The sequence below is a fragment of the Somniosus microcephalus genome, unplaced genomic scaffold (assembly GCF_052327205.1).
Source record: "Somniosus microcephalus isolate GS21.2 unplaced genomic scaffold, FLI_Smic_1.0 unresolved_chr1, whole genome shotgun sequence".
Classification (NCBI taxonomy): domain Eukaryota; kingdom Metazoa; phylum Chordata; class Chondrichthyes; order Squaliformes; family Somniosidae; genus Somniosus; species Somniosus microcephalus.
Window position 1 is genome coordinate 22623773 of NW_028225179.1, and position 8158 is coordinate 22631930.

Here is an 8158-nt window from a genome sequence, read left to right on the forward strand (position 1 = left end):
AGGACACTGCCCTGGGGAACTCCTGCAGTGATGTCATGTGATTGCGATGAATAACCTCCAACAACCACAGCCAACTTCCTTTGTGCTAGATATGATTCCAACCAATGGAGAGTTTTCCCCCCTTTATATCACCATCCGCCCCCATTGTGGGGCCTACCTGCTCCGCCGCCTCGCTTTTTATATCACCGCCTCGCTCCTCACAGGTCCGCCGCCGCTGTGGGGCCTACCTGCTCTGCCTCGCTCTTTATATCACCGCCGCCTCGCTCCACACAGGTCTGCCACCACTGTGGGGCCTACCTGCGCCTCGGATAATAGATACATAGAAGATAGGAGCAGGAGCTGGCCATTCGCCCCCTCGTGTACCTGAAATAAAAAATTTTGCAGGGTTACGGGGAAAGGGTGGGGAGTGGGACTAGCTGAAGTGGTCTTGCAGAGAGCCGGCACGGGCTCGATGGGCCGAATGGCCTCCTTCTGTGCTGTAACCATTCTCTGATTCTATAAAACATTAAGAAAGTTTGTTCCACAGAAGCACGAGGTTTATCTGCTTTTATTGATGAATTTAAAAAGTCTCAATTAAAACCTGAGCCAGTGTGTTGTGAGCCAAAGAGCCTTGTGTCCAATGCGGGGAATAAAGGCCCACAGCCTCCCCTGGCCCCGGGCCCTGAACAAGGGACTGGAGAAACTCGCTGCCCTGCGGATCAGACAATCAGCCGGCGCTAGTCCCGCCCCTCGGGCTCCCCGATTGGTTGGAGGAACAGCCGCCGGCTCACTCCTCCAGCCCTGCCCCGCTCACTCCCTATTGGTCGGAAGCTTCCGTCACTCAGCCCGTGGGCCCGGGTCACGTGTCCCCGAGGAGATCACGTGCACCGTCCAACTGAGGCCGCTCGGTCCGGGGCCTCGCCGGGGTTTTTCTATTTCGCTTTATTCTCTCCCGATCCACCCCTCCCCCCACCACCCCGCGCGATTCTCCACCCAATCGGAGCAGAGAAAACTCACTTTGCGTCACCGATCGCGACTCTGGACCCAACACCAAGGCCCCTCCCCGGAATGCCCCGCACCGACTCTGTCCGGCAGGATCCGACCACGCAGGCGCAGCTCCAAGTGGGGGAGGGGGCTGGTCTCCTCTGGGCATGCGCAGTTATTGCCCTTGGTGACCGGGAGGGGTTGCTGTGCCGGACTCGGCCCAAACCGCCGCCCCGCGTGCGCATGCGCGGACTCTCGGCTGTCCCCAGTCGGAGCAGGAGTAGCCATTCGGCCCCTCGAGCCTGCTCCACCATTCAATGAGATCATGGCTGATCATCCACCTCAACTCCATTCACCGGCCCGATCCCCACATCCCTTGATTCCCTTAGAGTCCAAAAATCGATCTCAGCCTTGAATATACCTAATGACTGAGCCTCCACAGCCCTCTGGGGTAGAGAATACCAAAGATTCACCGCCCTCTGTGTGAAGAAATTTCATCTCATCTCAGTCCTGAATGGCCGACCCTTTATCCTGAGGCTGTGGCCCCTGGTTCTAGACTCCCCAGCCAAGGGAAACATTCTCCCAGCATCCACCCTATCAAGCCCTGTAATAATTGAGTATGCTTCAATAAGATCCCCTCTCATTCTTCTGAATTCAAGAGAATGCAGGCCTAGTTTACTCAATCTCTTCTCATACGACAGTCACGCCATCCCAGGAATCAATCTCGTGAACTTTTGTTGCACTCCCTCTGTGGCAAGTATATCCTTCCTTAGGTAAGGAGACCAAAATTGTACCCAGTACTCCAGGTGTGGTCTCACCAAGGCCCTGTACGATTGGAGTAAGGCTTCTTTAGTCCTGTACTCAAATCCTCTTGTAATGTCAATAAATCATCAGCTAGAAGAGGTCGCTGGTGAGATCAGTAAAGAAACAAAGACTTAAGAACATAAGAACATAAGAAATAGGAGCAGGAGTAGGCCAATCGGCCCCTCGAGCCTGCTCCGCCATTCAATAAGATCATGGCTGATCTGATCCTAACCACCAATCTACTATCACAGAACCATCTCCTGAAACTAACAGAATTAGACACACAAAATAGGAGCAGGATCAGGCTACACGGCCCCTGGGCCCGCTCTGCTACCCACAGGGCCATGACCAATCCGAACCTAGATTCATGTCCAAATTCCTGCCCGCTCCCCGTAACCCTTAATTCCCTTTACTTCTAGGAAACTGTCTATTTCTGTTTTAAATTTATGTAATGATGTAGCTTCTACAGCTTTTTGGGGCAGCATATTCCATGGACCTACCACCCTCTGAGTGAAGTAGTTCCTCCTCATCTCAGTTTTGAAAGAGCAGCCCCTTATTCTAAGACTATGCACCCTAGTTCTAGTTTCACCCATCATCGGGAACAGCCTCCCCGCATCCACCCGATCCAACCCCTTCACAATCTTATATGTTTCAATAAGATCGCCTCTCATTCTTCTGAACTCCAATGAGTAGAGTCCCAAACTACTCAACCTCTCCTCATATGTCCATCCCCTCATCCCCGGGATTAACCGAGTGAACCTTATTTGTACTGACTCGAGAGCAAGTATGTCCTTTCTTAAGTATGGACACCAAAACTGTACGCAGTATTCCAGGTGCGGTCTCACCAATACCTTGTACAACTGAAGCAATACCTCCCTATTTTTATATTCTATCCCCCTAGCAATGAAAGCCAACATTCCATTGGCCTTCTTAATCACTTGCTGCACCTGCATACTAACCTTTTGAGTTTCGTGCACCAGGACCCCCAGATCCCTTTGTACTTCAGTACTTTCCAGTTTCTTGCCATTAAGATAATAACTTGCTCTACGATTTTTCCTGCCAAAGTGCATAACCTCACACTTTCCAGTATTGTATTCCATCTGCCAAATCTCTGCCCACTTACTTAGCCTGTCGATGTCCCCTTGCAGGTTTTTTATGTCCTCCTCACTCACGACTTTCCCTCCCATCTTAGTATCATCTGCAAACTTTGATATGTTACACTCGGTCCCCTCCTCCAAATCGTTAATATAGATTGTAAAGAGTTGGGGACCCAGCGCTGACCCCTGCAGAGCACCACTTGTTACTGATTGCCAGCCTGAGAATGAACCATTTATCCCAACTCTCTGCCTTCTGTTAGATAGCCTATCCTCTATCCATGCCAGAATATTACCCCCAATCCCGTGATTTTTTATCTTAAGCAATAATCTTTTGTGTGGCACCTTGTCAAATGCCTTTTGGAAGTCGAAATACACTACGTCCACTGGTTTCCCTTTATCCACCCTATATGTTACTTCCTCAAAGAACTCCAGCAAATTTGTCAAACATGACTTCCCCTTCATAAAACCATGTTGACTTTGTCCTATTAAATTATGATTATCCAAATGTCCTGTTACTGTCTCCTTAATAATGGACTCCAAAATGTTACCTACCACAGATGTTAGGCTAACCGGTCTATAGTTTCCAGCCTTCTGTCTACTGCCCTTTTTAAATAAGGGTGTTACATTAGCAGTTTTCCAGTCTGCCGGGACCTTTGCTGAGTCCAGGGAGTTTTGGAAAATTATTACCAATGCATCCACAATCCCTACCGCCACTTCCCTCAAGACCCTAGGATGTAAGCCATCAGGTCCAGGTGATTTATCTGCCTTGAGTCCCATTATTTTACCGTGTACCACTTCCTTAGTGCTTTTGATCGTGTTTAGCTCCTCCCCGCCTTTAGCCCCCTGTTTGTCCAGTGTTGGGATATTCTTAGTGTCTTCTGCTGTAAAGACTGATATAAAATATTCATTCAGTGTTTTTGCCATCTCCATATTTCCCACCATTAATTTCCCGGTCTCATCCTCTAAGGGACCAACATTTACTTTAGCCATCCTTTTTCTTTTTATATAACTATAAAAACTCTTTCTATCTGTTTTTATATTTTTTGCTAATTTAGTTTCATAATCTATCTTCCCTTTCTTAATCAATCATTTTGTTGTTTTTTGCTGTCTTTATATAGCACCTTTCACCATCACCGGACATCCCAAAGTGTTTTACAGTCAATGAAGTACTTTTGAAGTGTAGTCACTGTTGTAATGTAAGAAACACGGCAGTCAGTTAGCGCACAGCAAGCTCCAACAAACAGCAATGTGATAATTACCAGATAATCTATCTTTTTATGTTGAATGAGAGATAAACATTGGCTAGGACACTGGGGATAATTACCCTGCTCTATACCACATTACAACAGTGACTGCTTCATTGTAGTACTTCATTGGCTGTAAAGCACTTCAAGACATCTGGTGGTCATGAAAGCACTATACAAATGCAAGTCTTTCTCTCAGAGATGCCAGGAACATAGGGTCTGATGAAAGGGTGGAACTGAAAGAAATCAGTATTTGTAGGGAAATGGTGTTAGAAAAATTGATGGGACTGAAGGCCGATAAATCCCCACGGCCTGATAATCTACATCCTAGGGTACTTAAGGAAGTGGCCCTAGAAATAGTAGATGCATTGCTGATCATCTTCCAGAACTCGATAGACTCTGGAACAGTACCCATGGATTGGAGGGTAGCTAATGTTACCCCACTATTCAAAAAAGGTGGTAGAGAAAAAGCGGGGAATTATAGACCGGTAAGCCTGACATCGGTAGTGGGGAAAATGCTAGAGTCCATTATAAAAGATGTAATAGCAGAGCACTTGGAAAGCAGTGACAGGATCGGACAAAGTCAACATGGATTTACAAAAGGTAAATCATGCTTGACTAATCTACTGGAATTTTTTGAGGATGTAACTGGTAAAATAGATAAGGGAGAACCAGTGGATGTGCTGTATTTGGACTTACAGAAGGCTTTCAATAAGGTCCCGCATAAGAGATTAGCGTGCAAAATTAAGGCACATGGGATTGGGGGCAAAGTATTGACTTGGATAGAGAACTGGTTGGCGGACAGAAAGCAAAGAGTTGGAATAAATGGGTTGTTTTCCGAGTGGCAGGCAGTGACTAGTGGGGTACCGCAAGGATCGGTCCTAGGACCCCAGCTGTTCACAATATATATTAGTGATCTGGACGAGGGAATTGGATGTAATGTCTCCAAATTTGCAGATGACACAAGGCTGGGTGGGAGGGTATGCTGTGATGATAGAACGGATTCTTTTACCCTCAGTCTGGTTCAGTAATCACTGAGTCAAATGCAACTGGAGAATTCAAACGATTTATTTTCCGCGGAGTCTTACTCTGAAATGTCGGCACCGACTCCTGCAAGAGTCTGACGAACCCAACAGAGCAAGCAATTTGTCATACAGTGTGCTACATTATTATACTTGCATTTGAGAAGACATTAACACCTCGTACATTCCTGCACCAATCCTAAGCTGTGCACGTATACATTTAATTTGATTTCCTGGCCTGGCAGTTTGAAATAAAGAAGTCACATTTAACTGAATGGGTTACAGCTAAGTAAACATCCTGGTAATGTGTTCATGATCACCTAAACATTATGGTAATGCGTTTGCAATCATGGTAATGCGTTTTCTGATCGCCTATTGCCTGTATAACTTCTGCACGCTGCCTTACATTGTTCCTACCAGCAAGGTGTGACATTGTGGGCGCCAGTCATATTAGCAGCCAAAGATCAGTTTAGCCTTTTTATTTTACTTCTTGCTGCCTTCACAGTTTCTTGTTTCTATTTCCTTGACCTTGGTATTCTCATTCCCTCCTTTTATCATTCTATGATAACCAACCGTTAAAGTGTGTTGGAGATCTCATTCATGTCTCTTTGTGAGGATACCTTCTACCCTCGAATAGTCGAAGCTGCTTATAGGGGGCAGTCCATTTCTTTTCCTTTCCTGGTTGGACTTCGGATAATAGCTTTGTCCTTTGGTATCGGTAGTTCTGTTGCATGGTCCTACAGTAACAGACTTGGTCACCTGGCGTTGACAGAAGTAATCAAATTTACACTTGGTCCAATGGCATGGCAATGTTCCTCTGTGTATGTATCTCAGCATTAGCGAGCGGTGGGGCTGTCTAATAAGCCCAATGTAGGTGTCCCAGTTGATCACGTTCCATTTCCCGAACCCGCCTGGGTTATCATCATTGCACCGAAGCACGTCTCCATGGCATCGGTGGTGTACCCGCTTGGGTTGGTTCCGCCGGCATGTTCTCCTTCTGGGCTGTTGAGTTATTCCAAGGGTGATCAGGACACTGATAGAGAGGATCCACAGCGACGTCTGCATGGCTGGTCGGCGCGGTACATCTGTTTAGGGAGAGATTTCTTGGGAGCAAGAGAGGTTAGCATTCTTTAAGTTGCAGGCATAGCATTACTGACAATTTTACAGTGGTGGAGGTGAACCCAAGCACTCTTTCCCTCTACTTTGGCAGCAGCTGGGGTGGTGAGTAGGACTTGATAGGGTCCTTCCCAACGAGGTTCCAATCCTTTTCACGTCCAATTCTTGATTAATACATACACTCCGGGCTCGACCTGGGACGGACTGACTATAGGAGGGAGGTCAATGTAAGCAGCGCATACCCGGGAGTGCAAACTTTTCAATGCCCTGGTTAACGACAAAATATAGTTAGTCATTTCTGCCGTCATGTGGTGAAAGTGGACAGTCTTTGGGACTTCCTGGTTCCACGGGGTTTTGAGAGGTCTGCCATATATGATTTCAGCAGGGCTTAATCTTGCTGCACCAGCCAGGGTAGTGCGTATTTGGAACAAGGCCACGGGGAGTAGTTTGAGCAATGTAGTTCCCGTCTCGGCCTGTAATTTGGCAAGTTTATTTTTCAAGGTCTGATTAGCCCGCTCGACCAGTCCGGTGGCCTGTGGCCTGTAGGCACAATGTAGCTGCTGTTGGATGCCCATTTGAGTGCAGAACTCCTTGTTTACCAGACCCACGAAGTGAGGGCCGTTGTCTGAACTTAATCGGTTTGGAATTCCCTACCTTGGTATAATTTCTCTCATTAAAACTTTTACAACAGTGGAGGCTTTGTTATCCGTAGTCGGGTAGGCCTCAATCCACTTACTAAATACATCAACAATAACCATAACACTGACACCTTTCTAATTCAATGTAGTCCATCTGGAGGGTCTCAAAGGGACCCGTGGGTAACGGCGTCCTACCCGTTTCACAATGTATGCCTTTTCCCGGGTTATGCTGCTGACAAATGAGGCAACGACTGCTAATACCTTGAGCCAGAGCTTGTAATCTAGGATGCCACCATGTAGCTAATAACGTGTCACTAGTTGCTCTGGCACCACAATGAGATGCAAAGTGTATACATTCAATAACCCATAATGCTAGCTCATCTGACATACAAGTTTGCTCGGCGGAGGTGACCCATAATTTAGACACACAATCATATGTACAACCGAGCTGTTTCCACAGTCCCTTATCACGGTCAGGAGCGTCCTCCTGTAACTTATTGACGTCTTGGATGGTTGGCATTGGCTTTTCCGAGGGAGACTTGCTTTTATTTGAGCTTTTAGTCTGGCTCATCATTCTAGTCACAACCACTCGTTGTTCCTGGGACGCTTCCCTAGCTCCCTGGTCAGCGCATCTATTCCCTATATCTACTGGGGTTTGTCCTGCTGTGTGTGCAGAGCACTTTATCATGGAGATCTGTTTTGGTAGCATGAGGGCTTGTAGCAAATCAGATACTAATTTCTGATGGGGTATCTGTGTTCCTGCAGAGGTTAGGAACCCTCTGTTTTTCCATAATTGTCCGAAATCATGAACCACTCCGAAGGCATATCTTGAGTCTGTATAAACATTAACCTTTAAGTCCTTCCCTAAGATACAAGCTCGTATTAATACGAACAGTTCTGCTTGTTGGGTGGAAAACGGAAACTCAAAGGCAGCAGACTCCAAAGTGTTACCGTCTGATTTATGATTGCATATCCAGAAAGTCTTTTCCCAAGGGGACTGACGGACGCACTTCCATCTACATACATGGTTGTGTCAGGACTCTGCATTGGGGCATCAGATAGATACTCCCTGACGGAGGTATCTTGATTAAAAATAGACAATCATGTCCTGGGTCTGTTTGTTCGAGGGGTGGTTCTGTGAGAAAACATGCTGGTTGATAGTAGTACAATGCTTCTTAATTGAAATGCGCATAACAGGTCTCTGGCCATGAGATTGCAATCCAGCCCATTTGTGATCACGAATTGGTGTTTTATGAACTCATTTCGTAGGGGCG

At 46.7% G+C, this 8158-nt stretch overlaps 1 pseudogene; it reads right to left on the reverse strand.

The window, feature by feature from the left end:
- LOC147094086 (uncharacterized) overlaps positions 1-6295 on the reverse strand; it is a 326695-nt pseudogene extending 320400 nt beyond the window's left edge.
- Between the last annotated feature and the right edge of the window lie 1863 nt (positions 6296-8158).